Consider the following 20,189-nt stretch of genomic DNA (forward strand, 5'->3'; position numbering starts at 1 on the left):
CTTTCTATATAATACCACTTCAATAAATATACCTGTGGTTGTTTTTAGCCATAGTTTTGATTACAATTTTTCTTAGACTGTTTTATTAAATACTGAGTCTATTATTCTTTCTTCTTTTAATGAATGTTTTTTAACTTAGCATACAAAGTTATGAGTTTCTTTATGACATCTTAAAACATAGTTTGTCTTTATTTATCCTCCTTTCCTTCTACATTTCTCAGCCTTCTGTGCTCTTCTAGCTGGCCCCCTTTCCCTTCTTTCTCTAATAAGACCCCTCTTTTTTGCTGTCACATGTAATCTATCACCTTTTTTCCACCCTCCTTCCTTGTTTAAAAATCTCTTCTTTCCTTCCAGTGATTTGCTTTTTAGTTTCACATCCTACACATGCATGTATATACTTATATACAAATAAATCTATGTTATCCATCATGAGATTCTTTAATCATATGAAATAAATGATTTCTAACAAACATCTCATTGTTTAGATTAATTTGTTTAAAGAGAAGTTAGACACATTAAATTTGGTCGAATGTATTTGAGTTAACAATGCTTCATGAAGTGTTGCAACAATCAGCAGCAAATGAGACTTTTAGCAAAGAAAGCAGGAGTCTCTTTTGGACTGGACACAGAAGCCAAATAAATAATAATCCCATTGGTTACAGCTATTAACTTGCCTTACCTGAAAATGATGTTGTGAGTTGACTCCTTGTGATTGGATGAAGTTTAGTTGTCTATGATTGGCTGAAATTTACCCATTACAAAAATCACACATGCACAATGAGTTTCAGTTTGTTTATAACAGTTAGGATGTGGTTTTTAAAATATGACAATATTCTTGTCAATACACTTCTTATTTAAATCAGCATTTAACTGGTTCGAAAGATTCAGATTAAGCTTCTATGTGTTTGACTTTTATTGTAATAGAAATTGTTTTTTGAGATATACTTCTTAACTTGATTTTAAAAAAAGCCACCCACATGCAAAAGCTGTCTGCATTCTCTTAACCTGGAATTCTTCCATTACTTAGTGGTATGTGCTGAACAGTGTTAAATCTTTTACAACCAAAACCCTCATATTGTAAAAGCAAAAGGAATAAAGTCGCAAGAAACTCCACCATCTGGGATATTGGGACTTTGGAAACTAAAGAAGGAATGTTAATTTATGGCCCAAACAGTTTTTCAGTTTCTCTCCCTAAATAGCATCTATGAAAAGAATCTGAAGAGGGGGACAGAGAGGGAAGGAAGGGGTAAACAGAAAGAATAACAGAGGTGAAACTTCTTGGGCCCACATCTGTCATGAGTAAAAATAGCACTGTAGGAAGATTTTATACATTTACTATCTAGCACAAAGTCTTGTCAAAGTGTATGTCTATGAAACACTTGAAATACAGCTATTCTGAACTGAGAGTAACAATAAGTTTAAATATTTTTATCACAGTGTGAAAATAAAACATGAAATATCTCATTAATCGTTGCATAAAGATTGGTTGTCAAAACAAGAGCAGTTTAAGCATAAGGCCTTAGGGAGCAGTTAATAACTTGTTCATTTAACAGAGTGGTAGTGTTAATATTTTCTTTCTCCCAATTTTCCTTTCTGTTTTGTTTCATAAGCTACATATTGTAGTACATATATTATTCAGCTCAATTTGCTTATTCTGTAACATGTGTGTACAAATATATACTTCAAACTATGAAAAAGCATATCATAAACATATTTGAATTTTACTTTTCAATTTAAAAGTTAAATGAGACTGAAAATAGTGTCTTAAGCTTTGGGTTAAACAAAATACATTAAAAAAATTAAGTTTATATAATTGTTTTTTAAAAGACAGGCAGCAGAAATTATGTTCTTGTTAAATGGTTTTCTTCTATGTCAAAATAGGTGGATTTTACTTTAAAGGTTGTTTGGTACTAATAGATTTGATTTTCATACATTTAGGACAGCTGATTAAATACAAAATACCAAGGAGGAGATGGTGACATATGACTGTAATCCCAGAATTTCTATGGTGGAGGCAAATGATGGGATTTCAAGGACTACCTCGGCAACTTAGTTAGTCTGAAGCCAGCCTAAGTTTAACTGGACCTCATTTTAAATTTAAAAATAATATTATGTGTATAATTACATATTTATATATAAATATACAATATATTTAATATGTGATATAATATATAAATATGATATATTCATAAAAATAATTTTATTATTTATTAATCTTTAATATTTTAATATTTTTTGTCTTTATGTTGAGGTAGGGCTGGGCAAGGCAACAGTATGAGCAATAGGTTCCCAAGAGCCAGCAAAAGCATTAGGGACATCCCAATGATGATCCCTCTTATTTACTTATCTATCTATCTATCTGTCTGTCTGTCTATCTATCTATTCATTTATTTATTTTCATTTTACATACCAATCATAGATCCCCCTCTCATTCCTCCTCCTGCTCTCCCCTCCTTCCCCCACTCCTTATCCCCTCCTCAAGCAGGGTAAGCTCTCCCATGGGTGGACAGCTAAGCCTGATACATTCATTTGAGGCAGTACCAAGCCCCTCCCCACTCTATCATGGGTGAATCTGTCCATTGGTATTGAGGTGCAGAAAGCCAGTTCATGCACCAGGGATAGATCCTGATCACACTTCCAGGGACACCCTCAAACAGACCCAGCTACACAACTGTAGATGTATCCATCTTATTAAATAAGAAACACAGAACCAATGCAAAGAAGAAAGCCAAGAGGTCAGAGTTAAGAGCTAAAAACCTTACCCTTCCTCTCACAGTGGTCCTACCTCTCCGAAAGAGAGCTACTTCCTGTATTAAGGTCTTTATAAAGACTTTCGTTCTGCCTTCTCCATTGGTTGTAAACTCAACCACATGACTGCCTCCTCACTGCCTGTCTGTACAGACCTCCAGGTCTTCTATGGTTGGTATTGATATTAAAGGCGTGTGTCTCCAATGCTGGCTGTATCACTGAACACCCAGAAATCTACCTAGCACTGCCTACCAAGTGCTGGGATTAAAGGCGTGCACCACCAACACCTAGCTTTCCTGTGTGTCTGTCCTTATAAGGACTTTCTGTTCTACATTCTCATTGGTTGTAAACTCAACCACATGACTGCCTCCTCACTGCCTGTCTGTACAGACCTCCAGGTCTTCTATGGTTGGTATTGAGATTAAAGGCTGTGTGTCTCCAATGATGGATGTATCCTTGAACACACAGAGATCTACCTAGCTCTGCCTACCAAGTGCTGGGATTAAAGGCATGCACCACCAATACCTAGCTTTCCTATGGCTTGCTAATAGCTCTGACCCCCAGGCAACTTTATTTATTAACATAGAAATACAATCACATTTCAGTACAAATAAAATATCACCATACACAACTGTATCCTGCTAGAGAAATTCCCAAGGATGACCCCAGATTAGACCACTAGCAACAGTGGTGAGGGTGCCTGAGCTGGCCTACCCTGGCTGGATTTTTCCTCTGATCCTCATGCAAGCTTTATTGGGGTACACAATATATGACCACAAAGTTCAATATCATATATGAATTCAATTTAAAAATATATTAATTTGGACAAAATATAAAAACACCTGTTCATAGATTATTAAATTTCTAAACCAGTCTTTCAAATTTGTTTATTGTGTGCATGTATGTTTCTGTAGACACTATTGTGCCATGACATTTTGGTAGAGGTCAGAAGAAAATTTGACAGAGTAGTTTTGTCTGTCCCTCCAGCATGTAATTCCTATGGACCCAAGACAGACAATCAAACTTGGTGGCAAGTACATTTTACCTTCTGAATCATCTCTGTCCCATAAATCAGTGTTTCATAGTTTTTTGAACTTAGCTTTTGTAGGACATTTTAGAAAATAGACTACATTTTTCATTTCTTTTATGAAATTGGGTCATAACTAACATACATATATCATTTGAAGCACTTTTCTGATTATTTATAGGTTCTTTGTTGCAAGTGATTTAAGATTAAGATTTGAATAAAGAACTATTACACTGTTCTGAGACTGATTCTGCATTTTGTTGTAGCTATCACAATAAATGTTTTGTCGTTTATCTTTTTCCCTACAAGATCAGGACTCTTATTTTAAAGTTAGTAAAATCTTAATGCTACTTTAATTTTTCTATAGTCATTATTTTGAACCACTTTTTTGTGCTATTAATATGTCCTTTAATGATTGTGATTAAATGGTATTGCTAAGAATCATAGATACCTGGTATGTCAACATCACTTGTATAAAGAATTATACACATGGGGTTGGATGCTTTCAGAGTCAATGAAGTTTATTTATCCTACTACCTTTTACTGAGTACATAATTAGCTAGTACTAATGAAGAGTTTTAAAATACAAGCATTGCTTAATAACAAGGACAGTGGAATAAGAGTAAAACAGGATTCCAACTCAACTTAGAGTTAATTGATTCTTATGATTTCTAGCCGCTTTAATACTGTGGATAGTCCTCTGCTTTTACAAACACTTTAAAATATCAAATTTTATTTATCCATATTTCAACACTGGCTTCAAATTTAATTGTTCTTCATTTATAAATTGTAAAAGGCTATTTCTATAAACTTTAATAAAATAAAAACTGAAGAAATTGTTTCATGAATCAAACACACAGAAGTAGAGCCCAGGATTTCAAGTTTTACCAAAACAAGCATTGCTGAGAAATGGAGACACTTGAGGCAAACTTTTAAATCCTGAAGCAGGAAATATAGCATGTTAGTTTAATTGCTAATGCAATTGTATTAACAGAGCAATCTATGACAATTGTGCCATCAATAATTTTTGAGATATAGTTATGGAATAGACAAAGTAACAACAGATGCTATTGCCAGACAAATGGAGGTCCGGTAATTGTCTGCAGTATCAAATACTCATGTATAATGACTTTTGAAGGTTGAGGTTTATGAGAGCAGCTCATTATGTATTTCAAACAAAGCTCTGTTCTGCTATTGTTCATCCATCGACTGGAGTAGAAGCACTGCAGCCAAAATTGTACCCAAGGGAACTCATGTCTACCAGTTGGTTAACCTTGTGACATTCCACTAAAAAGCACCCGGTTCTTTTGAAATACATAATTCATGAAACTTTCTGATTGTTTAGCATTGATCAGCACTTGAATAAATTGAGTTGCTATCGTATTAACATAAGTAGTACACTTTAGTGAGTCTTTTTTTTTTCATTATTTTTCTGTTCTGAAGATGTCCATCAAATCCTTCAGGGATTTCTAGTTTGTAAAACAGGAAGTCAGTTTACAATATTGCAGAATCTAACTACTATGTTAGCGTGAGGTTTTGAAGTACTTGTTGTAACTGTTTGCATATTCTACTTAAATTCCCAGATTAGGCTGGCGCTATGGATTTGTGCTCAGACTTTGTGTCTTCTGTGTTGTCAGATAAGTCTATTTTTGCATTTTTCATCTCTACACATAATTATTCTCAAATCTAGGAAGGTTCATGTGGTTATATAATTGCTCTATGTGCCAGGGGACAAAACATGTAATTTATATCATCCAGGCCTGAGAAACTAAGGCACTGATGATACTAACTGTCCTCTAAAGAGCAAAAGTGAATGTAGTAGTGATTTTGTGTACATAGAGAAATGTGTGTACTGTGCATCTGGAGAGCAGGTTTTCAACATCCTGTATTGAAAAGAGAGATGAGGAAGCCATTTTAGATGTTCATTGATACATAAATTATATTTTATTTTATTTTTCCAAACAATTTGCATGTAACATCTAAGGAACCATCTTAAAAATACAGAGAAAGCTTTACTCCTTATGGAATAGTTTAATATGCCATTTGAACTATAAAATTTACTGCTATGTTAGTTTGAGCTGGATCATTTCTAAATAAATAAATTCACACATGAGCAAGAACCTTCCACATCTGTGGTAAGAATTCTAAAAGTGAAACTGTGCCTACTGTTTTTAATGACTTCCACTCATAGGAAATGAATAGGTATGAGTGTGCCATATATGTGCATGTCTAATCACTGCTCTTCTAGAGACACATTTGGGACCACTCAGCCCCTTAGATGGCAATTCTTCAGGCCCATGTCTTTATGAAAAGCAGGGATGTTGGAGTGCTAGTCGCAGATTTACCACAAAGAATGGCAATAGTCACGTGGGGTAGAAAGAAGGAATACACCATGAACATAATCATCAGAGAAAGTAACTCAATTTCGAGTGTTTCAGCATTTGTGGAAAAAAGTATATGATGATATGTAAGAGATTGACCCTCTAAAATTTTTAAACTGCAGTTTTTGACCAGTACATAATTTTTTTACATTTCTGATTTAGTTACTTTATTACCTGCTATAAATAATTAAACATACATTTACTTAAGCACACTACTTTATTTCTTATTTTTTGTCCCAAATCTTCCTGTTTTGATTAAAGTTAAATTTAAAGGTGAATATCTTATTCATAAACCCTCATTTCAGACATATTAACATTTTGCTACTGAAATGCATTTAGCATCACTGGATGATATCCTATATGTATTAAATATCTGGAAAACATGACAATAATATTTCAATAAGTGTTTTTGTTTCAAATCTATTTGGATTTTAAATAATGTAAGCAAATGCAAATTATCACTCTACCTCTATTTCTAGGATAAATAAATTTTGAATTTTTTTTTTTTTTTGGTTTTTCGAGACAGGGTTTCTCTGTGTAGCTTTGTGCCTTTCCTGGAACTCACTTGGTAGCCCAGGCTGGCCTCGAACTCGCAGAGATCCGCCTGGCTCTGCCTCCCGAGTGCTGGGATTAAAGGCGTGCACCACCACCGCCCGGCAAATTTTGAATTTTAATCTTCTGAAAATACTTTGTGTTGATATGGAGTTATAATTAACATTTAAATGCTTATCTTTAGCTTGGGGGATACAGAAGAAGAGCTAAATACAAGACTGCTTTTTCCCTTAATCCTAAAGGGCCATAGAAAATACTAGGACCATTGAACAACAAAGTAGGACTAGAGGTATGGAAATTTCCCAATATCAGCCTCTCAGTGAGGGTCAGTATGCTGATGTGCAAAAACAGTCTACATTTAATGATCACATCTTGGTTCTATGCTGTACAGCAGCTTTGAATGTTTGAGACAGAGTTGAAGAATCAGGAAAGAGGACTGAGTTATTTACTAAAATTATACAAGGCCCCCAAAAAAGCCTTCACTGATTTTTTTTTAACAAATATTGATTTCAGCTATAAATAGTATGATATCAGATTCAGAAGGTAGATGAATATTAATTGAATCTTTGGCTTTTGAAAATTCCAATTTAGAATGCAAAAATGTGATTAGGCCTTCAAAGGCAAGATTGGCACCTATAGATGGATGGATCATAAATACAGCTGATATCAGATCTTACACTTATAATGAAACTAGGATAGGAGAAGTGATTTCTAAAAATTCAATAAAAAGATAAAATATTTTAATTGTGGTAAATAAGATCATCTGAAAAGGGATTACAGGCAAGGCATTCCTAGAAACAATGCTTTTTCCAGAGATAATCCAAACAGAAAGCCCCAGCCTTCTGGAATTTGCAGAAAGTGTGGCAAAGGCTGGCATTGGACTAATGAATGCAGATCAATATTGGACAGGCAAGGTAAGTAACCCTTTGTCATCGGAAAATGCCTTGGGGAGGGAGATCTCACAGGCTCCAATGTCAAATTTGGTTCAATTATTCACTGTCAACACTGAGGAAAACACCCCACAGAGTGATTAAGAGACTTAATGGCTGTTGTTAAAAAGTCATTCTGCTAAGGATGACAGAAAAGCCTCAGCAGATAAAACAACAGATATGAGAGAGAGGTGAAGATTTCCAGTTTGTTGGCCTATTGGTTCCCACAGAGTGCTGGGAGTGAGGCCTGGGACAGGGGAGATTTCAGGGGAAGATCTGTGTAATCACCTGGAGATTGGGTCAGAGAAGAAAGAGAGGCAGAAGCTGGTGGTCTGATACAGACTTAGGGTTGAGACCTCTCTCTCTCTCTGTTCCTAAGATTTGGAGGAATGGAGAGAGAGGTGAACAACTGCATTTTGGCCTACCTGCTTCTGCGCAGAAACAGGAATTTGCCTTATGCACTTTCATTTTTATTTTATTTTATTTTATTTTATTTTATTTTATTTTATTTTATTTTATTTTATTTTATTTTACTTTACAACACCATTCAGTTCTAAATATCAGCCACAGGTTCCCCTATTCTCCCCCCTCCCACACCCTCCCCTTACTCCCAGCCTACCCCCCATTCCCACCTCCTCCAGGGCAAATCCTCCCCCGAGGACTGCAATCAACCTGGTAGACTCAGTCCAGGCAGGTCCAGTCCCTTCGTCCCAGACTGAGCCAAGTGTCCCTGCATAAGCTCCAGGTTTCAAACACCCAACTCATGCAATGAGCACAGGACTTGGTCACACTGCCTAGTTGCCTCCCAAACTGATCAAGCCAATCAACTGTCACACCTATTCAGAGGGCCTGATCCAGCTGGGGGCCCCTCAGCCTTTGGTTCATAGTTCATGTGTTTCCATTCATTTGGCTATTTTTTTTCAATAATTGAGTAAAACCGAAATTTATTATAAGCCACAGTCGTCCTAGGGACCTCCATACTATATATATAGCCTCTATGGTTCTATGGGCTGTGGTCTTATTGTTGTTTATTTTATATCTAGAATCCACTTATGAGTGAGTACATACCATGATTGTATTTCTGGGTTTGGGTTACCTCACTCAGGATGATTTTTTCTAGTTCCATCCATTTGCCTGCAAATTTCATGCTTTCATTGTTTTTCTCTGCTGAGTAGTACACCATTGTATATATGTACCACATTTTTTCCATCCATTCTTCCGTTGATGGGCATCTAGGTTGTTTCCAGGTTCTGGCTATTACAAATAGTGCTGCTATGAACATAGCAGAGCATGTATCTTTATGGTATGAATTAGCATTCCTTGGGTATATGCCCAAGAGTGGGATGGCTGGGTCTTGAGGTAGTTCGATTCCTAATTTTCTGAGAAACCGCCATACTGATTTCCACAGTGGTTGTACAAGTTTACATTCCCACCAACAGTGGAGGAGTGTTCCCTTTGCTCCACATCCTCTCCAACATTGGCTGTCATTGGTGTTTTTGATCGTAGCCATTCTGACAGGTGTAAGGTGGTGTCTCAGAGTCATTTTGATTTGCATTTCTCTGATGATTAAGGATGTTGAGCATTTCTTTAAATGCCTTTCAGCCATTTGTAGTTCTTGTTTTGTGAATTCTCTGTTTAGCTCTTTAGCCCATTTTTTATTTGGACTGTTCAGTATTTTGATGTCTAGATTCTTGAATTCTTTGTATAATGTGGAGATCAATCCTCTGTCAGACGTGGGGTTGGTGAAGATCTTTTCCCATTCTGTTGGCTGTCTTTGCTGTCTTTTTGTCTTATTGACTGTGTCTTTTGCCCTGCAAAAGCTTCTCAATTTTGAGATGTCCCATTTATTAATTGTTTTGCTCAGGGTCTGTGCTGTTGGTGTTTTATTTAGGAAATGGTCTCCGGTGCCAATACGTTCAAGAGTGCTTCCTACTTTCTTTTCTATTAAGTTTAGTGTAACTGGATTTATGTTCAGGTCTTTGATCCACCTGGACTTGAGTTTTGTGCATGGTGACAGATATGGATCTATTTGTAATCTTTTACATATTGACATCCAGTTATGCCAGCACCATTTGTTGAAGATACTTTCTTTTTTCCATTGTACAGTTTTGGCTCCTTTGTCAAAAAAGAGGTGTTCATATGTGCATGGATTAATGTCAGGGTCTTCAATTCAATTCCATTGGTCCGTATGTCGGTTGTTATACCAGTACCAAGCTGTTTTTATTACTATAGCTCTATAGTAGAGTTTGAGGTCAGGGATGGTGATGCCTCCAAAGGTTGCTTTATCATATAGGATTCTTTTAGCCATCCTGGGTTTTTTGTTTTTCCATATGAAGTTGAGTATTTTTCTTTTCAAGTCTGTGAAGAATTGTGTTGGGATTTTGATGGGGGTTGCATTGAATCTGTAGATTGCTTTTGGTAAGATTGTCATTTTTACTATGTTAATCCTACCTATCCATGGGCATGGGAGATCCTTCCATTTTCTGATATCTTCTTCAATTTCTTTCTTTAGAGATTTAAAGTTCTTATCAAAAATATCCTTCACTTGTTTAGTTAGTGTTATCCCAAGGTATTTTATATTATTTGTGGCTATTGTAAAGGGTGATGTTTCTCTGACTTCTTTCTCAGCCCTTTTATCATTTGTGTATAGGAGGGCTACTGATTTGTTTGAGTTGATCTTGTATCCTGCCACTTTACTGAAGGAGTTTATCAGCTGTAGGAGTTCCCTGGTAGAGTTTTTGGGGTCACTTATGTATACTATCACATCATCTGCAAATAGTGAAAGTTTGACTTCTTCCTTGCCAATTTGTATCCCATTGATCTCCTTTTGTTGTCTTATTGCGATAGCTAGAACTTCCAGTACAATATTGAATAAATATGGGGAGAGTGGACAGCCTTGTCTTGTTCCTGAATTTAGTGGTATGGCTTTGAGTTTCTCTCCATTTAATTTGATGTTTGCTGTTGGCTTGCTATGAATTGCTTTTATTATGTTTAGAAATGTTCCTTGCATTCCTGATCTTTCTAAGACCTTATCATGAGGGGTGTTGGATTTTGTCAAAGGCTTTTTCAGCATCTAAGGAGATAATCATGTGTTTTTTTTCTTTCAGTTTGTTTATATGGTATATTACATTGACTGATTTTCATATGTTGAACCATCCTTGCATCCCTGGGATGAATCCTATTTGGTCGTGATGGATGGTTGTTTTGATGTATTCTTGGATTCGGTTTGCCAATATTTTGTTGAGTATTTTTGCATCAATGTTCATGAGGGAGATTGGTCTGTAGTTCTCTTTCTTTGTTGCATCTTTGTGTGGTTTGGGTAGCAGGGCAATTGTAGCCTCATAAAAAGAGTTTGGTAGTGTTCCTTCTGTTTCTATTGTGTGGAACACTTTGAAGAGTATTGGTATTAGTTCTTCTTTGAAAGTCTGGTAGAATTCTGCACTGAAACCGTCTGGTCCTGGGCTTTTTTTGGTTGGGAGACTTTTGATGAATGTTTCTATTTCTTTAGGGGTTATTGGTCTATTTAAATGGTTTGTCTGCTCTTGATTTAATTTTGGTATGTGGTATTTATCCAGAAAATTGTCCATATCTTCCTGGTTTTCCATTTTTTGTGGGGTACAGGTTTTTGAAGTATGATCTGATGATTCTCTGGATTTCCTCATTGTCTGTTGTTATGTCTCCCTTTTCATTTCTGATTTTGTGAAATTTGGGTGCTCTCTCTTTGCCTTTTGGTTAATTTGGCTAGGGGTTTGTCTATCTTGTTGATTTTTTCAAAGAACCAACTCTTTGTTTCATTGATTTTTTTGTATTGTTCTCTTGTTTTCTATTTCATTGATTTCAGCCATCAATTTGATTATTTCCTGGCATCTATTTCTCCTGGGTGAGTTTGTTTCTTTTTGTTCTAGAGCTTTCAGTTGTGTTGTTAATTCAATGGTATGGGATTGCTCCATCTTCTTTATGTGTGCATTTAGAGCTATGAATTTTCCTCTTAGCACTGCTTTCATAGTGTCTCATAAGTTTGGGTATGTTGTACTTTCATTTTCATTGAATTCTAGGAAATCTTTAATTTCTTTCTTTATTTCTTCCTTGACCCATTGATGTTTCAGGTGGGCATTATTCAGTTTCCATGAGTTTGTGGGTTTTCTATAATTTTTGTGGTTGTTGAGGTCTAACTTTAAGGCATGGTGGTCTGATAAGATACAGGAGGTTATTCCATTTTTTTTGTATTTGTTGAGATTTGTTTTGTGTCCAAGCATGTGGTCAGTTTTTGAGAAGGTTCCATGGGGTGCTGAGAAGAAGGTATATTCTTTTGTGTTAGGATGGAATATTGTGTAGATATCTATTAGGTCCATTTGAGTCATAACATCTGTTAGGTCCTTTATTTCTTTGTTAAGTTTCAGTCTGGTAGATCTGTCTTTTGGTGAGACTGGTGTGTTAAAATCTCCCACTACTAATGTGTGGGGTTTGATATGCATTTTAAACTTTAGTAGTGTTTCTTTTATGAATGTGGGTGCTTTTGTATTTGGAGCATAAATGTTTAGAATCGAGACTTCATCTTGGTGGATTTTTCCTGTGATAAATATGTAATGTCCATCCTGATCTCTTTTGATTGATTTTAGTTTGAAGTCTATTTTATTAGATATTAGGATAGCTACACCAGCTTGTTTCTTAGGTCCATTTGCTTGGAAAGCCTTTTCCCAGCCCTTTACTCGTAGTTAGTGTCTGTCTTTGAAGTTAAGGTGTGTTTCTTGTATGCAACAGATGGATGGGTCCTGTTTTCTTATCCATTCTGTTAGCCTGTGTCTTTTTATAGGTGAGTTGAGACAGTTGATATTGATGGATATTAATGACCAGTGATTGTTAATTTCTGTAATTTTTTGTGGTTGTGTTGTGTTGTCCTTCTGTGGTGTATGTTGGTGTGGGATTATCTATTTCTTGATTTTTCATGGATGTGTTTATCTTCTTTGGGTTGGATTTTCCCTTCTAGTGCTTTCTCTAGGGCTGGGTTTGTGGACAGGTATTGATTAAATCTGGTTTTATCCTGGAATATTTTGTTTACTCCACCTATGGTGATTGAGAGTTTTGCTGGGTATAATAGTCTGGGTTGGCATCCGTGGTCTCTTAGTGTCTGCATGAGATTTGTCCATGATCTTTTAGCTTTCATAGTCTCTATTGAGTAGTCTGGTGTTATTCTGATGGGTTTGCCTTTATATGTTACTTGGTCTTTTTCCTTTGTGCCTCTTAATATTTTTTCTTTGTTCTGTGTGTTTAGTGTTTTGATTATTATGTGGCAAGGGGACTTTTTTTTGGATCCAGCCTATTCGGTGTTCTATAAGCTTCTTGTATCTTCATAGGTATTTCTTTCTTTAGGTTAGGAAAGTTTTCTTATTTGATTTTGTTAAATATATTTTCTTTGACTTTGAGTTGGTATTCTTCTCCTTCTTCTATCCCTTTTATTCTTAGGTTTGGTCTTTTCATGGTGTCCCAAATTTCCTGGATGTTTTGTGTTACAACTTTTTTGTCTTTAGTGTTTTCCTTGACTGACGAATCTATTTTCTCTATTGTGTCTTCAGTGTCAGAGATTCTCTGTTCCATCTCTTGCAATTGGTTGGTTATGCTTGTTTCTGTAGTTCCTGTCTGTTTAGTCAGGATTTCTATTTCCAGCATTCCCTCATCATGTGTTTTCTTTATTGTCTCAAATTCATTTTTCAGATCTTGGAATGTTTCTTTCATCTGTTTAATTGCTTTTTCTTGGCTTGATTTGATTTCTTCCCATTTTTTGTTCGTTTTTTCTTCCATTTCTTTAAGGGCGCTTTTCATTTCCTCTTTAAGGGAAGTTTTTATTTCCTCTTTATGGGAGTTTTTCATTTCCTCTTTAAGGAAAGTTTTATTTCCTCTTTGAGGGAATGTTTTATTTCTTCTTTAAGGCCCTCTATCATCTTCTTAAAGTCATTTTTAGGGTTGATTTCTTCTGTTTCTTCTGTCTTGGTATGTTCAGGTCTTGCAGGTGTAGAATCACTAAGTTCTGATGTTGCCATATAGGTCTTTATATTGTTGCCTGTATTTTTGCACTGGCGTCTACTCATCTCTTCCTCTGTGCGGTGCAGGTGGTGTCTGGGTCTGAGAGTTCCTCTCTTGTTCTAATTTTTAGTCTTGGTTTAGTAGGAGTTCTTGGTTAAATTGGTGCTATTGGGCTATTTCTTCAGGGGCAGCTGATCTCAGTCGGTGAAGTATATACTTATGATTCTGGTGATCTGGTTTGGTGGCTGGACAGCGCCTTCTTCTGTGTTCCCAGGTCACAATTTGTTCATTCGTCAACTCCTCAGCTGATCTTGTTTCTTCAGACTTCAACCTGTAGGCATCTGAATCCTCTCCCAGATGGGTTTCAGCTGAGTGGGGTAGTCTCACCAACACCTCCAAGTTGTTGGGTTTCACAGGCTCAGCAGCTGGGCCCTGGGTTGTCCTCAGACGGAGTGTTCAGATTCGTTCTGGTTCTGTCCCATGGAGATAGCTTCTTCCCCGAGTGTTGGGGTTAGGTGCGTCCCTGTTCCACGCTGCGTCTGCTTGTCTCTGTCGCCGGGCCTGTCTACCTCTGCAGTCTGCCAACGGGCCTGTATGTTCCTGTCAGCTGCCGCTGGGTCTGTCTGCCTCTGTAAGCCACCACCAGACCTATATGTCTCTGCCAGCTGCCACCAGGCCTGTATGTCTCTGCCTATTGGTCACTGCCTCCGGGCCCGTCTACCTCTGTGGGCCGCTGCTGTGGGCCTACCTGCATCTGCTTGTCTCCACCGCCGGGCCTGTCAATTTCTGTGGGCCACCACTGGGCCTGTATGTCTCTGCTGGTTGCTGCCGGGCCTGAATGTCTCTGTTGGCTGCCGCCTCCAGGCCCGTCTACCTCCGCACTTTCATTTTTATTTTGTGTACATTAAACACCATAATTCTTATTAAAATATACATGCAGTTGGCAATTTAAGCCAAAAGCTGACCTGAAACAACCGTATTCAAATCTGCTCATAATTGCTTCCTTCCCTTAGTATATTTTTTATCTGTAGTTAAAGAATGGGCATGAATCTTGAAACTTTTTTTTTGTAATGTCAGAAATCCACTGAGCTGGCAGTATTTATACATTGGAGCTTCAAGTGCTTCTTTTATTTACTCATTTCAAACACATAGTGATGTTTGTGTTACAAAAAAAAAAAAAAAACATAATGCCATCCTACGTTGTCCACATCAAGCAGTTTTACCAAGTGCAGGCTTGTAATTCATATCTATTTAAAAAGTCTCTGGAAACTGCTTCCTATTTTAATCATTTTTTTTTCTGTTGGAATTTTTTGTCTTTTTATTAGTTGCTCATTCAAAGGTTGGCTTAGTGAGTGCTTTGTGTTGTTATTAATTCCATGTGAAGAGTTGTTTGGAAACTTTTCCTAAAAGTCTGTCCTTGTTTGGAAATGAATTTAATCAAGAAATATAAGTGACATTTCTTTCCAGCTTGGCAGAAACTGAGAGAGAAATAATTGCCAAAAGATTGTTGCTATGTCTTTTTTCAGTATGCTTTCTTCCAATATCACACTAGGAAATGTTGAAGAACTTGGTATATCAGCCTTAGAGTAAGCTGTGTGCCAGGTGTCTTCAATTGCAGGTTTTATCTTGAGCTGCCATAATCATATTAATCTTTGGAATAAAGTTGCCATAAATTGAACAATTTAACATCTCTAAAACCATGGCTGATGATAGTGGTGTTTTACTTTCTTTTTTATTGTTTTTATTTCTCTCAATCCTAGATTATGTTATATCTCCTGCTACTTAAAAAATAGCTACTTAACTTTTGAGTAACCTTAAGGTTTGCATCTTGAGAGTGGGTCAAGAATGTAGTTTTACTGAAGAGGGATAAAAGAACTTGTCCATTGCTCTGAATTGAGGTATTATTTAGTGAAAAAATAATTACGTGCTAAAATTTTCTGGCAATTTGTAATACTTTTGATAATCATTAAAATGATATTTATTGTATTACATGCTCTACCTGTGGTGTTTAGGTAGAAAAGTCATTTTTCTTTGATTAACCTGAAAATGATCTCTAAGTTTTTGATAGCCAAGAAGAATAAATATTACTTGAAATCAAAAGATAAATGTAAATTTTCTTCAACAAAATTTGAATTTACAAACCTACCTTGTTGACAAGACTATTTTTAATCTAACAGAATGTGTAGTTATTATTCATGTGTGTGTGTGTGTGTGTGTGTGTGTGTGTGTGTGTGTGTGTGTGTGAGATTGTGTGTGAATACCTGCAATCTCAGTGCTTGGGAAGTGATGGAAAATTGAATCAGAAGTTCAGTCATCCTTCGCTCCACACTGAGTTCAAAGCCATTGAATCCTGTCTTAAGTAGTATATTTACTTTGGGGGCTTTTTACTAGGTGGATTTTTTGGACTATTCAAAAGTCAATACCCTGTAATAAGATACACATGAAAATCTTTACTTCAATCAGTCTGTAGCAATGCTCTTCCCTTCACAGGGGAGAAGTATCAGCCTTGTGATACTGAATGATATTTCCTGAAACTACATCACATTTCTATATTTTGTTAGGATTATTTAAAATAATTTTTCTCATGATTCTTGTACATTTTGAGTTATAAATATTCATAGTTATTTTAACTTTTACAATATTTCTATTGCAAATATTCCAACACTCTTATAATTATGATAACTGCAAAGGTAAGAAATATATGCAACCCAAAATATACACTATTAAATATATAATGATTCAACATATTTATGTCTGATTATATTTAATGATTTTTTCTTTACTAATCTTATGATATCAAATGCAGAACATGACATTTCTCAAATATCTGCTGATTAATATATTGTCTAACATTTCAAATAGGGAAAAATATAAAGAGCTATAAAAATTTTTCAAAAATCTAAGAACTAAATTAACTCTGTGGTTAACAAGATATCACTTACACTGTCTAAGCTGTTTTCTGAGATTTCACTGTGTGGCACCCTTTGATGTTAATGGGATCTATTGCCTAATTCTCCGTGAGCAGCTTGGAAAGTTAATATGTCTGGAAAGTATTAACGTCACAGCTGCTGTATTTTGCATTTTATTTATATATTGTATTACTTTCATATTTTGTGTGTATGCACATAAGCCTGTAATGATATATTAGGTATCTTTCATCTTTAAAGCAGTTTTGAAAGGTTAACTCTGATATATTTGTATTAGAAGTGGATAATTTTCCTCCATTTTAGCAGAATGACAGTAGAAGTAGAATACGTAGGTTAGGTTATCAACAAATTTAGTAGAGAAGATGGCCATTTTTAGCTGTTTACCAGAAGCATAGTCCATATGTGAAATCAAAAGTTGAGACTGAAAATTAATTAGAAACTTCCAGCTGTTGTGGACGCTTCCAATTTTAGCTACTTATCACATAAATTATGCAGAGTGTCTTTGGACTTTTGTAGAATGACTTAGCACTGAATGATATGAGTACTGAAAAATTAGTCAAGATATAATTTGATATATTTCATACTATAAATTAAAAGTTTAAGTCTATTCTAAGTTTTTCCATAAAATTATTATTCTGCAAAAATGAATTGAAATGTTTCATACTAATGATATGTTTGTTTTAGAAACAGGAGGAATTATTACTCAAATTATTAGAAATTTCCATAATTGATGTCTTATCTTAGGTAGGGAGATATGGATATGATTGGATACTAATATCAAAAAATAAAACTTAAGTTATAATTTAGTCTCTTATGTCTAGGATATTATTAGTCTAATTAATTTATCAATTCATCCCGGTAGCTAAAAACTTATATCATATTAACAATAAAACCTGGCATATATCGGCCGGGTGGTGGTGGCGCACGCCTTTAGTCCTAGCACTCGGGAGGCAGAGCCAGGGGGATCACTGTGAGTTCGAGGCCAGCCTGGACTACCAAGTGAGTTCCAGGAAAGGCGCAAAGCTACACAGAGAAACCCTGTCTCGAAAAACCAAAAAAAAAACCCCTAGCATATAAATAATATATATTTTCAGTTGTGTAGGAGAATTTTTTCTAAAACCGGAGTGAAAATATTTAAAAGTAATGAAGTATTATATATTATTTTATTTAGATTGCAAACAGATGTGCTCCAAGACCTGTCTCTGAAATATACCTGGTTCAAAATGTCTATTTCCTAGAAATATCTATGTCAGTATGACATTAAATCCAAGGTGCTATGGATTATCTAAACATACATTTTACAAATTAAAATTCAGCAAGAACAACAGAGGGAAAATTTGAGTCCATTTGCAAAATTGTTTAGGTAAGTACTTTTAGTTCAAATCAGCACACATCAATTTTGAATAAATATAAAAATAAATAAATAACACTTAGAAATATTTAAGCACTCTAGTTTTCACAATTTTTCAGGTGTGTGGAATTTTTCTTCCATACATAAATATGGTACAATTTTTCCGCCAGTCTTGAGTACAGACTGATGTTTCACCATTATGTTACAATGCACTATTCTGTCTCCCTTTGTGACCTGCACCACACAATTGGCTTTTTATAGCTAAGTATCAGAGGAAATACTTTTGAAAGTACAATTCCAGTAATGCACCTGTAAATATAAGTTCTAATGCTTGCACCTGCTAAGAGACAAACTTGATATAGAATGTACAATTCATTTTGGTTTTAAATTATCCATAAGAATTAGACACATAATACTAAAATGCTGTATGTTCAAATAAAAACAATTTTATTCAAAGCTGTATATGATTAACTTAAAAATATCATTCATATTTATAAGCAATTTTTATTATTATTATTTTGTGGCACTGTAAATTTTCTTTCAAGTTCCAATCATTGGAAGAGACAAATCATAAGCCAGTTATTAGCCAAAAATTCATTTATTTTTCTCTGAAATTAATGTTTTCTTAAAATAATCGATATAGCTATTATTATATTTGTATTTGTCTCTAAATAAACGTGTAGCAATACTTTAAAAGAGTATTGATTTTACACTTTATTTGAAAGTGTATGTATAAATAAGAGAAAATTTCAGCTTAAATGAATTGTCCAATTAGGCTAAAGAATTCAGTGGGAATAAATGAATTGTAACCATTTAAAGATAGTTATGAATATAGCAATAGCAGGCTAAGATTTTTTTCAGAATAAGTGCTAATAAAGAGCTTTCTCTCTCTCTCTCTCTCTCTCTCTCTCTCTCTCTCTCTCTCTCTCTCTCTCTCTCTCTCCCACACACACACACACGTATAATGAAAGAAAAAAATGAATTTACAAGATATAATAGTTCCTGACAGCTTCAAATATCAGTTTTCTTATTGAGTAGTAACTGCAAATAACATTTTTAATTTAGTTAATTAGTTCTGTCTATCCAGTTATTTTCTGAGGCATTCTGTACGTTTGATAGGTCAACAAAGAACAATTATATTCACTTTGCATAGATATCCAACTCTTAGATATATTGGGAAACAATCCTGTTATGAATCTATGACTTTTTTATACATAGTCCCACTATTTAGTCCTAGCTACACTGGAAATCACTAATCTCAAACTCACATAGCTCTACCTTTCTCTGCTTTTGAGGGTTTGGATTAAAGATGTGCATCACCACAAACAGTACACTGTTTATGTGTGTGTGTGTGTATATGTGTTTGTATATGCACACACAAAGACGTATATATGTTTATTCTTGTTTTTATGCATATGAGTGTTCTGTCTGAATGTGTGTGCATTCACTGTATGTGTGCTAGTGATTGTAAATTGCTCTTTGGGTGCTGGGAAATGAACCTAGAATGTCTACAAGAACAGCAAGTGCTTTTAACCACTAAACCATCTCTCTGAAAACACTGTAATTTCCTGTGGATTTAGAAAATGCAAAAGTTTTCTCTTTAATTCTGCCATATTTTCCCAATCATAGTTTTAAATCACCATTCCTAGTTTCCTGATAATGAGTTTATAATTGAGAAAATCTGAGATATTAATTTATGCAACTGTTTTTCAATTATTTTTATTGTCGTGTTTGAATCCTAATTATAATTAATTGTTAAAACTGATTATTTGGATTCCTTGAAGAATTACTCAAGTTGTCCTAGTATAAATCAGTCATCTCTAAAAGAGACAGATTTTTTTTCTGCATATTTAAATATACAAGATTAATACAATTGGTAGATTACATTTTATGTAAAACACTACTGAACAATTAACATTGAAACACAACTTCAGTTTATGAAAAGTGCAATGAGATTTTTAAGTTTATAATGATTTTGAGTTCCAATATATTTAAGAAAACTGAATGAGTACAGAGGACAAATTGTATTCCTCTTTGGAACACAAGCTTTATTTTCATCTTTTATTCCGATATAAAAGTTTTAATTATGGTAATTCTCATGAAAAGTTAGGGATCTCTGCCATAAAATTAAACTTATAAGTATTTGAAAACATACCTTGAATACAAAAGAAATCAATGAGATGTTGATAGATTCCATATCTTACAACAAAAGTAATTTTATTGTTATTATAGTTTTCAGTCAAAAAATGAAAA

At 35.0% G+C, this 20,189-nt stretch overlaps 1 protein-coding gene across 2 annotated transcripts in view; it reads left to right on the forward strand.

The window, feature by feature from the left end:
• Pcdh11x (protocadherin 11 X-linked) overlaps positions 1 to 20,189 on the forward strand; it is a 612,116-nt gene that overhangs the window by 202,307 nt on the left and 389,620 nt on the right. The gene's annotated exons all lie outside the window — the stretch shown is intronic.

This window comes from Peromyscus leucopus, chromosome X (genome assembly GCF_004664715.2).
Source record: "Peromyscus leucopus breed LL Stock chromosome X, UCI_PerLeu_2.1, whole genome shotgun sequence".
Taxonomy (NCBI): domain Eukaryota; kingdom Metazoa; phylum Chordata; class Mammalia; order Rodentia; family Cricetidae; genus Peromyscus; species Peromyscus leucopus.